Source organism: Macrotis lagotis, chromosome 4 (assembly GCF_037893015.1).
Source record: "Macrotis lagotis isolate mMagLag1 chromosome 4, bilby.v1.9.chrom.fasta, whole genome shotgun sequence".
Lineage (NCBI taxonomy): Eukaryota > Metazoa > Chordata > Mammalia > Peramelemorphia > Peramelidae > Macrotis > Macrotis lagotis.
The window spans coordinates 160,726,551-160,742,522 of NC_133661.1; positions in this window are offsets into that span (position 1 = coordinate 160,726,551).

A 15,972-nucleotide genomic window follows, 5' to 3' on the forward strand; every position below is an offset into this window, starting at 1 on the left:
AGACTGTTCCTTTCTTTTCTCCCTCTTTACCATTTCACATGATGATCTCTTCAACTCCCATGGGTTCAGTCTTCATCTCTATCCAGATCATTCCCATGTCTACAATATCTAGCTTTAACCTTTCTCCTGGACTCATCTCCCATTATCAGAACTTCCTTTTGGACATCCCCAACTCTTTGTCTCATAGATATCTCCTTAAGACATCCAAAACAAAATTTATTATTTCACCCTTCCCAGTCCAACTTCTTTCCCCTCTTCCAAAATTCCCTACTACTGCTGAGGCTATCTCTATTTTCTAAGGTATTATGGTTCACAAGCTTGATGCTATCCTAGACTACTCTTACTCACCACCCAAATCAATATTATCAAATCTTAGCTTTCAACTTTTACTACATCTCTCTGTTCTCCACACATAAAACCACTGATTTGGTTCATGCTTTCATCACCTCATGCCTGGACTATTCAAATAATATTCTGGTTAGTCTTTGCCTCATGTCTCTCCATTTCAATCCATCCTTCACTTAGCTCCCAGAATGACCTTCTTAGAGTACAAGTCTGATGTAATACACACAAACACACACACACACACACACACACACACACACACACACAAACACACACACAGAGTTTGTCTATCTTTCATTTACTCTGTATATATCTTGTAGATACATAATTACATTTTGGTTTGGTGGGGATTTGCATGCTTTCTTGCTCATTAAAATATATCAGCCTTGAAAAATGAGGCTATACTTGATTTTCTTACATATTATAGGGGCTTAAATGCTTATTGATTGATTGATAATTAATCACAACTCATTATCAGCATAAAGCCTTTTCTGCTCTTCCCCAACTCCCCAGGACCTCATTGTACTCATTTTGCATATATTCTATATGAATTTATACATGTTCAGGTCTTTTTCTGTTTGGGGGGGGGGGTTGAAAGGCAATGGGGGTTGACTTGCCCAAGATCACACAGCTAGGTAATTATTTAAGTGTCTGAGGTCGGATTTGAACTCAGGTCCTCCTGACTCCAAGGCTGGGTGCTCTATCCACTGTGCCACCCAGCTGCCCCTCATGTCTTTTTCTATCAAAATGCAAGCTCCTTAAGGGCAAGAACAGTTTCACTATTGTCTTAGTATACCCAGTAGTTTAGTTCAATGACTGTCAAATAGAAGAAACTTAATTAATGTTTATTTATTCACAAGCAAACTAATTTTTAACTAATTTCCTAATTCTTTCCCTTTGTTTGGGGAACTTGATGGACCTAATATTTAATATAAAAAGTAGTGGAAATTAATGTGATATCATGCAGTCTAGCTATATCATGTCTTTTCTTTCTACCAGACTGTGAGCTGTTCCAGAATAAGTACCATGGCTGATCAAAGGGGTGGAAGGCACAGAATATAATGTCTTAAAACAGTTCCAGAACCCTAGTGCTGACACTTGATTAAGTACCCACTGATACTGATGATTCACACCCCAATACCTGCACAACAAATTCATTAAAAATCTTGAAAGGGAAGGCAGCAAAGCAGCTGCTGCTCTATCATCTTCTAACCCCAGATCACTTCCTAGGATCCCACAGGCCTCATTAGTATTACCACTCTGCAAAACTTCTCCACAGCCATGAGTAAGCTTGGGAGTTATGGTGCATGTTTTAATGGCTGATTAGCACCATATTACTCATGACCACTGATTCGGAGTAACTAAGGATACCAGCATGAAGAAACCTCAACTCAGCCAAAAGGATGAGAGTTTCCCACAGAAGCTTTTGTGGGTGTAGAGAAGGAAAGTAATTGCAACTCCTATCAACTAGCAGAGTCATGGCCTTCAAAGGCATTGATGGAGGTCAGTCTGGTGATGGATAATAGAAGTCTTGTCAAAGAGCAAAGAGTAAATTACTCTCAGTTATGCCCCCCTTTAGTTCTGCAGAAAGGATCTTTGAAATGCAGGACATCTGCTTCAATGATGGATACCATCATTTTAAAATTGTATTTTGGTTGAAGTCTTTTTGTTTTTATATCACAATCTTTTCCAGATATAGTCTCACCTATTCACTTAATGAACAGTCCCTTTGCACCAAAGCAAGTAAGCTAAATCCATCAACACATTAAACAATGTATGTTATATTTTGTGCCCAGAGTTCTCCACCTCTTAACCAAATAAAAAGAACGTACTTTCCTTTTTCTTCTTTTCTCTGGGCCAAGATTGGCCATTATAATTACTCAACATTCAGCTTCATCTTAGTGTTATTATTGACCATCATATTTATGTTTGACACTCCTAACTTCCAACTCATACCTACCCAACAATTTAATCTCTTCCTGGGTTTTTTTTTTTAATCCATGAAGAAAATGCCTCTTTTTAAAGCTCTCTCTCTCTCTTCTCCTAGCTTGGAGAAAGCATAGTCAGCCAGTTCAAACAACCACAAAAAGGGTACTACTGTTCACTTTTAAGAACTCAGCAGATTTTCTCTGGAGGATTGCCCTGGTAAACCTGCACCTATAAAATAAGCTTTTCATAGAAGGGCTGCCTTCCTCTCCCAGCACATGTCACTTTAGTCTCTAGGACAACCCCACTCTAGTTCATCCAACTGACTTCCTTCTGTTCCCAGAAACTCTACTGCAGAGCCCAGATGCAGAGTTCACCAACAAACTGGGTGTCATAGCCCACAGGGCAAGGCTAACAATTGACTCCAACCTTCCCACTGATCTCCTAATGGTATATATATCAATCCCTGCTGGCCAGAACTCCTTGCTTTCTTTATTTTCTCCAGATAAGTTTCATTTCTTTTTAAATTTTTTTTTTATTATCTAAGGTAATGGGGCTTAAATGGTTTGCCCAAGGTTACCACAGCTAGGCAATTATTAAGGATCTGAGGCTGGATTTGATAAGTTTCATTTCTACCCCCAAGGGCAAGGCTGTAAAGTCTATCCAAATGGGGATAAAAAGCTCTAATTCTCTTTAATAATAAAAACAGTTTATCAGTAGTCTGTTCAACCTCTTAAAGGAAACCACTAGTGGTTCAGTAGACAGAGAATTGGACCTAGAGTAAGAAAGATCTGAGTATAAATATGACCTCTAGCCTCTGTTTGTCTCAGTTTCCTCAACTGTAAAAATGGGGATAATAATAGAACCTGCCTACCAAGGTTATTGTGAGGATAAAATAAGATATATGTAAAGCTATTTGCAAGGGCCTATTGAGTTGTTCAGTCCCATTCTTCATGACCCCTTTTGAGGTTTTCTTGGGAAAGATACTGGAATGATTTGCCATTTCCTTCTCCAGTTTAATTTACAGATGAAGAAACTGAGGCAAATAGGGTTTAGGTGACTTGCCCAGGGTCACACAGCTTGCAAATATCTGAAGCTGGATTTGAACTCAGAAAGATGAATCTTCCTGACGCCAGGTTGGGTACCATATCTACTGGACCATCTAGCTGCTTGAGCACATAGTAGACACAATAAATTCTTGTGTCTTTCCTTCTTCAAATTTTGATGACTCAAACATCTGTCCTTTGACCTCCAAATAAGAAGTGTAATTTCAAACACGTATCTCAGAGCCTCCAAATCCAAAGCAGAAGCAGAAGATACAAAGGCCTGATCTATACATCTGTGTGAAGACTTAACAGGCACATGATTTTGATTAAAGGGAGAGAATGTTGTGCAGAGATGCCCCTTCTCACTGTCTCTTACAGAACTTTCATAATCCAGTGACTTGATAGTATAGGAAAAGAACTACTGGTATTGGTCTGGATACAATGGGAGAAATTGGTCTTTTAGATGTGGGTCTTTCCCAACTCATTGAGGCACCATGTTGTCATGGTAATGTCGAGGTTTTGACTTAGCATTCAGACATTCAGTGAATGAATGTCACCATTCACTTGATGTCATGGCCTTCTTTTATCTCGAAGGACTACAATCAATAACATCAGTGTGAAGACTGAATGGATTCCTTGGATCAAGTGTCAAGATCCTATTGAAGAACAAGATTACTAAAAGGAAATTCATTATTTCCACCAATATTTGGAGGAAGGAGTAAATTTATCAAAACTCTTCAGAATCGTCAAAGTGATAGCTTCTCCTGGTCTTTCTCAGTCCCTAGGATTGAGTGACTTGCCTAGATGGAGAAGCAGAGTTAAGCTCATGGGGTGGCTTAGTTCTGGACATGGAGATCTTCCACTTTAATATTAATGTGATGGCCTCATCTCTTGCTTTCAGGATGTTGAACCACTGTAGGATCCTAATATATGAAGATGATCAATGAACTTAGGATGCCAGAAGATGGCAGGAAGAGGACAAGATATTCCTGTAAAAACAAACAAATAAAAATCCTGGAAACACACTAAATATCTTCCTCTGGTAGGGAAACTATTACCAAAATTAGCCCAGATTTGTAGAAAACTTTAAGGTCTACAAAGTCTCCTATGAGTTTCAAACAATATTGTATAAACAGTGTTATGACTGCTCCATTTTTAAAATGAGGAGACTGAGGCTCAGAATAACTTAAGGAACTTGACCAAAGATCATTCAGCAAGTAAATATCTGAGTTAAATTATTTGACTTCAAGGCAAGTTTTCCTGACTGCAAATTCAGCATATCATTCACTGTATCACATCATATCTCATAAATTAAGCACGGTACATTCATGTAATGGAAATACCACATTGCAATTAAAGCAGACAAGTATGAGTAGTGGAAGGAAAATCTAGGAAGATAATTTTGAAATACTACAATTCCAAATAGAACCAGACATTCAAGAAATACAACCACATAAGAGGAAAAGTGAATGAGATCAAATGAACAAACAAGGAATACTGATAGGGATTTTAGAGGGTGGAAAAACTATGATATGTTATGTGTTGGAATTAATTTATCTAATTGTGAATAGTTTCAAAGAAAATTTAATTAGTTGTGCTGATGTTCAGTAATAAATTTTTAATTTTTATAATATTGAATTAATACCATGTCTCACATCCAGGACCACCAACCTCATTCCATTTAACCAAAGCAGTATGGGCAGAATTGAGACTGGTTGTTTTGTGCTCCTTATGATTTAACTCCCTAGCCTCCCATACAGTGCTCTTGGGACAAAATGGGGAAGGAATCTTAGCTCCCCCTTTATAACCTAAAATAAAATGTCTTTGGGTCAGCAAGAAGGAAGGGAGCTGGAAAAGGGAGGGGGGGGAAGAAAAGGAGAGAGGGAGAGGAGGAAGAGAAGGGCTGAGAGAGGGAGAGAAAGAGAAGGAGGTGGGGGAGGGAGAGAGGAAGAGAGGGAAGGAAGAGAGGGAGGGAGGGAGGGAAAAGAGAGAAGACAGAAATAAAAAATGGACAGAAAGAGTCAGAGAAAGAGAGAGAGTGAGAAAGAGACAGACAGAGACAGAGAATCAGAGAGAGAGAATAAAAGATGAAAGTCTTCAAAATATGATTTCCCAAGGTCCTGGACTTGACCTTGTCTGATATCACAAGGATGACCCTGTCTGATAATCACAAGGTTTTAGGTTCTATCGAACCATGCTCCCCAAATTTACAGATTCAATAAGCTCAGATTAACACAGGCCAATGAGTATTACAAACTATACATAGAGTTCACAGGCAGCAGCCGCAAGAAAACACAGGCAGAGCAAATGGCAAAGCAATTTATTCAAGAGGCCACCATAATATCCTATGGAGCATTTTAAACCATTTTGCAAACTTGGTGCTCCCAAGAGCTTGGAATACCATTGGGATACCTTCTTTTAAGAAAACTAGTATGCATAATCTTGAATCTAAGACTCCTTAAAAGAGGAAAGTGATTTGTCTAAGGCCATAGGACATAAGGGAACAAACATTTATTAAACTATTTGCTGGGCACTATACTAATCCCTTCAGAAATATTAACTCTTCCCATGAGAAGTGTGTACAATTATTATTCCCATTTCACAGATGAATAATTTGAGGCAGATAGAAGTTAAGTGACTTGCCCAGGGTCACAAACTAGTAAGGGTCTGAAGCTAGATTTGAACTCAAATCTCCCTGGCCCTGGACCCAGTACTCTATCCACTGAACCACAAAACTAAATTTTGAAACCATGTCCCCTCATTCCAAATCTAGTTCTCTTTCCAAATTAATCACAAGGTAGGAAAAATATTCCTCAGAAGAAAGGTCATTAAAAGAATGCATGTAAAATGCTTGCTGAGGGAAGACTATCATTATGATCCTTAGTGTTATATGAAAGTTTACAGCTCCCCATCCACAGATTAGATCTCTTCAGTGTTAGACCTCAGTATCAGACCCTTTTTACTCCTCATGGTCATTTGGCTCCTGAGGTTTATCCCTCACCTCAGACTGGTAGAAAGGTCAGTTGTCCTCGATAGATTTTTCAGATTTGAAATACCCCCAACAAGTGTGTTAGGCAAACAGTTCACAGATCTAAAGTCCCCTTCATAGTACCATCATGAACTGGAAGACTAGACTTGGAGTCTCCTCTCTGCTGATGTTGTCTTCAGGAGAGCATCGGATGGAGGAAGCTCCTCAGGCTGGCGATGATGAAGACTGGAGGTTTAAGAACATCCAATCAACCTGTCAATAACACCCCTAGCACTAGCTAGTGCCTTCCTATTTCCACAAGCATTCTCAGTTTTCTCTTTTGTGATTTCTTTCCCTTTTCTAGATTGCTCTTGGTGATCATTTTATAATGTTCCCAGGTAGGGAGAGAGGCAATAAGCATGATTTGCTTGAGGTCCACACCCTTCTTGAATTGATTCTGGACTTTACAAATCCTAGAGATGGGCCTGCCTCTTCCAAGTTTTCAGCATCATATTAAACAATTGTAAAGAAACTTAGATGAGGGGCAGCTAGGTGGCACAGTGGATAGAGCACCAGCCCTAGAAAGAGGACCTGAGTTCAAATATTAACTCAGACACTTAATAATTAATTATCTAAAACATTACTTGCACAAAAATGTTTATAGCAGCCCTGTTTGTGGTGGCAAAGAATTGGAAATCAAGTAAATGTCCTTCAATTGGGGAATAGCTTAGCAAACTGTGGTATATGTATGTGGAATGTATATATGGAATACTATTGTTCTATTAGAAACCAGGAGGGACAGGATTTCAGGGAAGCCTGGAGGGATTTGCATGAACTGATGCTGAGTGAGATGAGCAGAACCAGAAAAACACTGTATACTCTAACAGCGACATGGGAGTGATAATCAACCTTGAAGGACATGCTCATTCCATCAGTGCAACAATCGGGAGCAATTTGGGGCTGTCTGCAAAGGAGAGTGCCATCTGTATCCAGTTAAGGAGCTATGGAGTTTGAACAAAGTTCAAGGACTATTCCCTTTAATTTAGAAAAAAACAGATATCTTATTGTCTGATCTTGTTACCTCTGAGACTTCTCTTCTCTTCTCTAAGGATATGATTTCTCTCTCATCACTCACCATTTGGATCAAGGTACAACATGGAAACAAAGTAAAGACTGACAGATTGCTTTCTGTGGGGGGGGGGGAAGTAAGATTGGGGGGATTATAAAACTCAAATAATATCTTTAATAGAAATTAATTTTAAAAATATAATTACTTACCTAGCTGTGTGAACTTGGGCAAGTCACTTAGCCCCCCATTGCCTTACCAAAAAAAAAAAAAACCCAAAGCAAGCAAAAAGAAAAAAAAAGAAAAAGAAACCAGGGCTTCACAAGTCTCTGTCAAGCAACAGGATTGGGCAAGGATTATGCTGGTGGACCTAGAGTATGGTGGATCCAAATTCGGATCCAGCCCCAGACTATTGCTAACCTTGTAACCCTCTGGGCAAGTCATTTAGCTGCCTTCTGGCCTCAGTTTCCTCATCTGTAAAATGGAGATAAGAGAACCTACCTCCCAGAGTTCTTTTGAGGATAAAATTATAATATTTATAATAATATTTTAAAGTGCTTTGAAATCCCAAAGAGCTTTATAAATACTTGCTATTAATTTTAGCTATTATTAATGACAAGAATTTTATTATAACATAATAACAATATTATCAAAATAATAATAATAGCTAACATTTACTATAGTAAATGTTTCATAATAATTATCTCATTTTATTAATATAATTATTAGATTGTCTTTACCCTGAAGGACTCACACTCTGCATAATCCCAAGAGACCAGCCAAGTAAAGTGAAAGAATGGGAGACATTTTAAGTATCATTGTGTTAGAGACAAGTCCACTCTTAGTTGAGGGCTATGATAGGGTAGGGGATGGATGATCCTCTTCCTACTTTCCAAATGATGGATCAAACTCTCCTTGTGGGTTAAGCCACAGTCCCTCTAAGGTTATTTAAGGGTCCTACCTACTTAACAGGCTACTTCATTTCTAAAGGTCCCCCACTTCTCCAGTGCTTTCTCAATTTTAAGATTACTTTATATTTACTTGTGAGTATGCAAGCTTTGTGTCTCCCTAGTAGAATAGAAACTTCTTGAGGGCAAGGAGTAATTCCTTTAAATCTATATATCCCCAATCATCTAGGACAATGCTTTGCACATAATAGGCACATAATAAATGTGAATTTAATGAGCAGACTACCATGGAGAGAAGGTAAACAGGAGGGAAAAAAGGAAACACTCAGAAAGAGCAGAATAAGAAGGGAGAGGAAGAGAAAGAAGGCTGGTAAGAAAAGGAAAAGAGGAGGAACAAGGAAGAGTAGGTGAGGGGAAAAAGAGACCACAAAGCCTTTCCTACTCTCTGGTAACCTATTGATGGCCTTTATTGCAGCAATTTGCCCATTTCAGTTCTGATTTTTTGCCCCAATACAGCAGTTGCTGAAATCTGCCTTGAATATTTGATATGGAACCTCCCTATGAGGATGGTGAGTGCTTTATGGAAGTAAAAAGCTCGTGTAAAAGAAGAGCCAGTAATGAGACCCCTTGAGTACCCTCTAGGTTTCACTAGTCCCTGCATTTGAAAATAAACCAAAGCCCAGCCAGCAGCTCTCACTGGGGAAGTAGAGCATCCTCTCTCTGAGAATCTTCCTGGCTCCACCACCCATTTTCAGTACTTGTTTATTTCAATTGAAGTTGACACCAAAAGTAGTCCAGACCAATCCCACACGTATCTTAGGGATACCCTGATTTCCTTCTGGCATCGGTCTAAGTCATTCTTAATTCCTAATGGGCCAGGCTGGGATTTTTCAGGTTGGTCTTAGATTAGAGAGCAAGAAATGCAAATATATCCATTCCTTTCTACCTTCCCTTTTTCCCCCCACTTCCCAAGACAACCCCGTTTTGTTTTGACAGGAGGACTCTTAATCTCCATATTACATTGTATACACTTTTAGGGAAAATGTTAATTATCATAAAAGCATTAGTTTTAAAATAATGTTCCAGTTATGAAATTATTCATTTTTGGAACACCCCTCTGGGCTACTTCCCTCTGGTTGTGCTATCTGAAGAATGACTACCCTAGCTTCAAGGCACCTTGTAAAATCATAGCTCATAAAATATATTATACTTTATCATAGCTCATGAGTATTTTTACCTTTAATAATCAGGCAGAGGACATAATTAACTCAAGGCAAAGGCATTTATTGAGATGGCATTCTAAGAACTGTAGCAACAAAATTTCTTTATGAATCTGAGACCTACTCTCCCAAAAATATAATGAATATCAGTAAAAAGAATGGATGTTCACATTGAATACTCTGGGAGAGAGCCGACATTTATGGTCCAGGCAACTGACATCTCCATCTCTGCAAGACTTCAAGGTTCCTTTCTAGACTCTCAGTGTTCTCCTGTTCCCTCTGAGCACATCTCCTTAGGGAAGGTCACTCAGCTGAACCCTTATTTCTCTTTGAAATTCAACTACCAACAGCTGGGGCTAGCTCAGTTTTGGACTCACAGAGCCTATGTTCTTCAGAACTGCCCCCTGCCTTGACTGATTTCCTTGAACAGGGACTCTTAATCTTTTCTGTATCATGTATCCTTTGGGCAGTCTGGTGAAACTTGTGGATTTTTTCCTCAAATAATATATTTAAAGGAACAAATAAAATACATAGGATTATAAAGGAAACCAATTAGAATAAAATATGTATATACTCACATATGGATATGTATATACAAGCACACAAACATACAAAAGTTTATGGAACTTAGGTTTAGAGACTGTTCCTTGTTTTTTTGTTTTATTTTTTTTAAGGTTTTTGCAAGACAAACGGCGTTAAGTGGCATTAAGCAGCTTGCCCAAGGCCACACAGCTAGGTAATTATTAAGTGTCTGAGGTAGGATTTGAACTCAAGTACTGCGCCACCTAGTCACCCCTGTTTCTTGTTCTTTAAAAAGGACCATGGGGGGGGGGGGGGGAAGAGGAGTACACAATCCTTTGTTGGCCACCTTCTAATTCCATTAAATTTGACTCAAGAATTTTACATCTCATAAAAGTTTTTTTTAAATATAGTTACTTCTTTGTACTTTCTTTAAGGATTTAAAATAGTATTGTCTGTTTCTTCCCCCTCTCTAATTCAACAATTGGCTGAGGAGAAATCAGTTGATCATGGTGGCCCTGATCAGTTCTCCTTCATTACATATTAATTCATCAAATATATATTAAACATAAACTAAGTGAAATCTACTATAGAATCATTCAATCAATCAATAAATACTTTATGTGCCTACTGACAGCTAAGATAGAAGGCCAGTCCTGGAGTCAAGAGGACCTGAGTTCAAATGTGACCTCAGAAACTTGACACATACTAGCTAAATGACCTCGGACTAGACTCAACACTAATTATCTCACATCTAAAGTGATCTTCAATCAGTCATCCTGCCACCGACCCAGATGACTCTAGAGTAGAAAGTGAGACTGGCGACTTTGTACAGCACCCAGTCACTTAAATTCAATCCACTTGTTTCTCATGGAATTACCTCCCTGATGTCATGGTCTTCTTTGAGAACGAAGAACAAATATCATCTTCACTGTCTGCCAATCGTTATGTTAATCTCTAGAAGGACAAAGCTGGAGTGTACTGAAGCAAGCTCAAACCAGGTAAAAGAGTTGTTTATTAAATTTTCAGAATAAAGAATTCATACCTCAGAAATTGGCAGTTGCTATTAATCAATGTTTGATGTATTGTTTCATTGATTGTCTAGACCTAAGAAAGCTTTAATAATGCAGATTAAACTTAAAAGTGTGTGTGCATCCAGAAAAAAAAGGTTTAAACATTTACCAGCACACCCCTGAAAATATTCCTCCTTCCACCAGATGCACAAAAGTCTGTCACTACTGAATATTCCTGCAAAGGGTACCTAGATACAAGAAATGAAATATCAGGGTGAGAAGAAAGACAGAGAGAAATATTGACAATAATGACAAGAAAGAAACTGAGAGGATATATATTTTTAAATTTCTGTTTTGCATCAATGGTGCATGATGCTAAAGAAAATGCAGTAGAAACAAAAAGACCAGGCCCCTGCCCTGGAGGAACCCATGGTCTTGTAGACAAAACACATGGGAAACAGAGAACAGTACAAAAGAATGTCTAATCCAATGCCAAATTATATGGGTCAGACTGTAAATGTTGGGAGCAGGTCAAAAAGAAGGGAGATAAATGCAAAAAGAAACAGGAGAGTTACCAAAGAAGAACATATGTTCATATGTGGGTGGGAAAGGAAAGGAAAGAAAAACATCCACAGGAGAGAAGAAAAGGGCCTCTTCAAGGCTCCATGTGTTGCAATGGAAAACAAACTGAGTTGGGAGTCAAGATTTGTAGGTGCTAGTATTGGCTCTGCCATATGATCTTGAGCAAATCATTCCATAATGTGTATAACAAAAGGAGTTGGCCTAAATGATCTCTACAGACCTTCCCAACTTTAAGACTTTGAATTTCAAATTCTCTATCAAGTAGGCCCTAGGAACTTATTTCCAAGTTTGTTTCTCCCCCAACCAAAACCATGATGAGTCCATGGGGACATCTAGACCATCTAAATGAAATTTCTCTTTAAAGGAAGCTGGTGATATCATCCAGTGCTTGGCCAGTTTAGGGTAGAGGCGTGGCCACCACCCTTGTCTTTCAGACACTTCCCCTAAATTTCCCCAAATTGATTGTACCACATGTGTGCTCCCATGGGCCTTCATCAAAACAAGGAGATCAGCCATGCTTACCTTGCCATTGTCTTAAGTTCAGATAAGCCTTACTATCTCTCTGATCTGCTACCATGCTTTTCCAGGACCTGTGGTGCACCCTAAAGATGCGTGGGCCCAACAGCCATTCTTAGAATTTCCAGATCTTTCCATTCACCTTGCAGCTGCACTGTTTTATATTCATTAAAGTGAACATTTCTTGAGAACAAGAAACATCTCATTTCTTTTTTATCCTCAAAGCTTAGCCCAGTCCTCCTAGACAGGAGCCTAGTCATTCGCTTTATTATAATCATTAAAGTGAGCGTTTCTTGAGAACAAGAAACATCTCATTTTTTTTCTATTTTATCCTCAAAGCTTAGCCCAGTCCTCCTAGACAGGGGCCTAGTCATTCACTTCTTCTGCTTCTTCTTTAACACCTTGCACCATCAAGAACACAATAGACACTGATATCTTCTCCCCCATAAATAAGCCCAAGATAAATTCTTTTCCATCCATCCATCCATCCATCCATCCATCCATCCATCCATCCATCCATTCCTTTTCTCTTTTCTCTTAAACACCTATCTGAAGCTCCTAGGTGGAACAGTGGGTAGAGAACCAGATCCTAAGTCAAGAAGACAGGAATTCAAATCTGACCTCAGATGCTTACCAGCTGAGTGACCCTGAATAAGTCACCTAACTGGTATCTCATCTGTAAAAATGAAGTAATCAAACCAGATAAAAGAGTTGTTTATTAAGTTTTCAGGATGAAGTATTCACACATCAGAAATTAGCAAATGCTTCTAATCAAGATTTGATGTACTGTTTCATTGATTTTCTAAATTTGTCTACCTCCCATGTTTGTTGTGAGAATAAAATAAAGTAGTACTTGCAAAATACTATAAATACTATCTATTATTTTTATATTCTGACCACTTGCAAGAATGACTCTACTTCCACAAATAAGCCATATTTGCAAGTTCTCCCACCACCTACAATCTCAGAACTGACCTGTAAAACTGTTCCCTACACTCAGAGTGTTATTGCTCAGGAAAGCCTAAGTTTTTGAACCCTTCCTAGCTGTGTGGCCCTGGGGAGGTCGGGTAACTTTTCTGGACCTTGGTGACCTCTAAGGCACTTTCAGATCTAAATTTAAAGACCTTCCTTTCAAGAGACTCTGAAAATGACAAGTTTCCCCAGAGGGGCTGATTGGAACAGAGAAGGCTAGAAGCCTGTTTCAGTTCAGATCAACTGGACCGTCTTGCCTATGAGAGATGTCCAGAGCTGGACCAGTTCCACCATTCCCCTATAGGTAATTGCCCTCTAAAAGTCAATGTTGAGTTGGAGGCTCAAGTTGTCCACCACTGATGGTCCAGAAATTCCTGGCACAGAACCATAAAACGAAAGATGAAATACTCTTTCAGTACCCTCCTGCTCTATCATTCCTCTATCTTTCTCCTTCCCTCCCCACATAGCAATCTGATTTTAAATGCTGAAACAGTGACCTCTGCTGGGAAACTATTATTTGCAACTAGGTTCCTAAGCCCAAGAACTTTTTGCATTTGGAGAACTGACCAACTGGACTCACAACACTAAGGTAGGGCTTCTTCACCTTCCCTTTGTCATGAATCTCTTTGGTAGTTTGGGAAATCTTTTGGACCTGTTCTCAGAATATTTTCAAATGCATAAAATAAAATGCATAGGATTACAAAGGAAACCAATTATATCAGGATACAGTTATATATAATATATATTTATACAAGTTCTGTGATATGTGTATGTTTTATCTATCAATTTATGTCTATAAACAGATATAGATAACTATATTATTTTCATTTGTCCTTTGCTCTCAAAGAGTGACATCAGAGAAGGGATGCCATGGCATGCAAATGAATTGGATTTAAGTGAGGAAACATTGTGCAAAGTCACCAGTCTCACTTTCTCCTTCAGCCATATATGAATCAGCACAACTGGAGATGATCCTGGATGCAGTGGGAGACCTTGGGCTTTTTTAACTAAGATCTTTAACCAGTCTCAGTTTGACTGAGGCAAGACCCCATTCAATGATTGAGGGTAGATAAGAATGGTACCTATCTATTTAAAAAAATCAATTTGGAAGAGAAAGGTTTTCTGGACAAAATAGAAACAATTGCTATTTACATTTACTATGAGTCAATCAGGGCCCAATCATTAATCAAGGCCTGGGACTTATTGTTTGCCAGTCAATGAAAGTAAAAGCAATTTGGATTTAAGGCATGATCCTTAAGAAAGAAATCTAGTCTGTAACTCCTGAGATTTCAGGGATCAGAAGTTACATTTCTTTGGGCAGAGCACTTGCAGAAAAGAAGAATATGGTACCATATGTGGAGAGGGAGAGGGAGAGGGAGAGGGAGAGGGAGAGGGAGAGGGAGAGGGAGAGGGAGAGGGAGAGGGAGAGGGAGAGGGAGAGGGAGAGGGAGAGGGAGAGGGAGAGGGAGAGGGAGAGGGAGAGGGAGAGGGAGAGGGAGAGGGAGAGGGAGAGGGAGAGGGAGAGGGAGAGGGAGAGGGAGAGGGAGAGGGAGAGGGAGAGGGAGAGGGAGAGGGAGAGGGAGAGGGAGAGGGAGAGGGAGAGGGAGAGGGAGAGGGAGAGGGAGAGGGAGAGGGAGAGGGAGAGGGAGAGGGAGGGAGGAAGGAAAGAAGGGGGGGAGGGAGGAAGAAATGGAGGAAGGGAGAAAGGGAGGGAGGGAGGGAGGGAAGGAGGGAGGGAGGGGAAGGAGTGTTATAAATGGCTCATAATTATAAATAGTCTAGAGTGATTAACATAACTTTTATTTATAATTTTTCTGTGTAAAAGGACCAATTTCCCTGGCAGAAAAAGGTGGCAAATTGCTACAATGTCCCATCATGAGATGGGACAGTTTGAAAGGCTTGTTCCTCCCCTTTATGCCAGTCATTGGTCAGAGTTGCAATCTAATCAATATACTCACCCCTATACCACTATCTAATAATATGATTTCCCCATCCTGGTCATAATGCTAATGAGCACAGGAGAAGTATATAGTAATATGCATGAACTTCCTTAAGCAGGTGCACTTGCAAGGAAGGACTCTAAGCTAACTCAGGACCAGGTGCAGCAGGTCTGAACTAATCTAAGGTCTGGTCAGGGTCATATCTGTTGTCTTACACTCACATAACTGCACATAGGTACCAACAACCACAGGTAGACCCTAGTCTTTGTAGTGTGTGTGTGTGTGTGTGTGTGTGTGTGTGTGTGTGTGTGTGTCTGTCTGTCTGTCTGTCTAAATTTTTTTTAAGCTAACAATCTCCTCTTACATTCCGTGGAAGTCAAACACCTATATTCCTTACAGAGAAGAAGGGATGAGGAAGGAAGGAAGGAAGGAAGGAAGGAAGGAAGGAAGGAAGGAAGGAAGGAAGGAAGGAAGGAAGGAAAGAGGGAAGGAGGAAAGGAGGGTTGCCCAACTGGTTCTTCAACAGGGCAGCTCCTACTTAGCAGCCTTATTTCTCTTTCCTCTCTCAATCAGTAAGAACTTGTCATTCAATCAATAGGTATTTGCTTTTCACATCATCATCATCATCATAAATAAATAATAATAGACTACTTGCTACCAGGCACCATGCTGTATTATATAAGTATTGTGTCATTTAATATTCACAAGGACCCTAGGAGAGTAGGACCACTTTCCTCCTTTTACCAGTGAGGAAATTGGGGCAGAGGAGGTTAATTGATTTATCTGGGATCACACAACTAATGAATGACTAAGGATCTGACCTCAGGCCTTCCTGATTCCAAACCTAGTGCTCTCTTTATTACATCATCTCATCACCCAAGTAGCTAATACTTACCTATTGCCTACTATACACACCATTAGGTATTCTGAGACATATTAAAAAGAGTATAA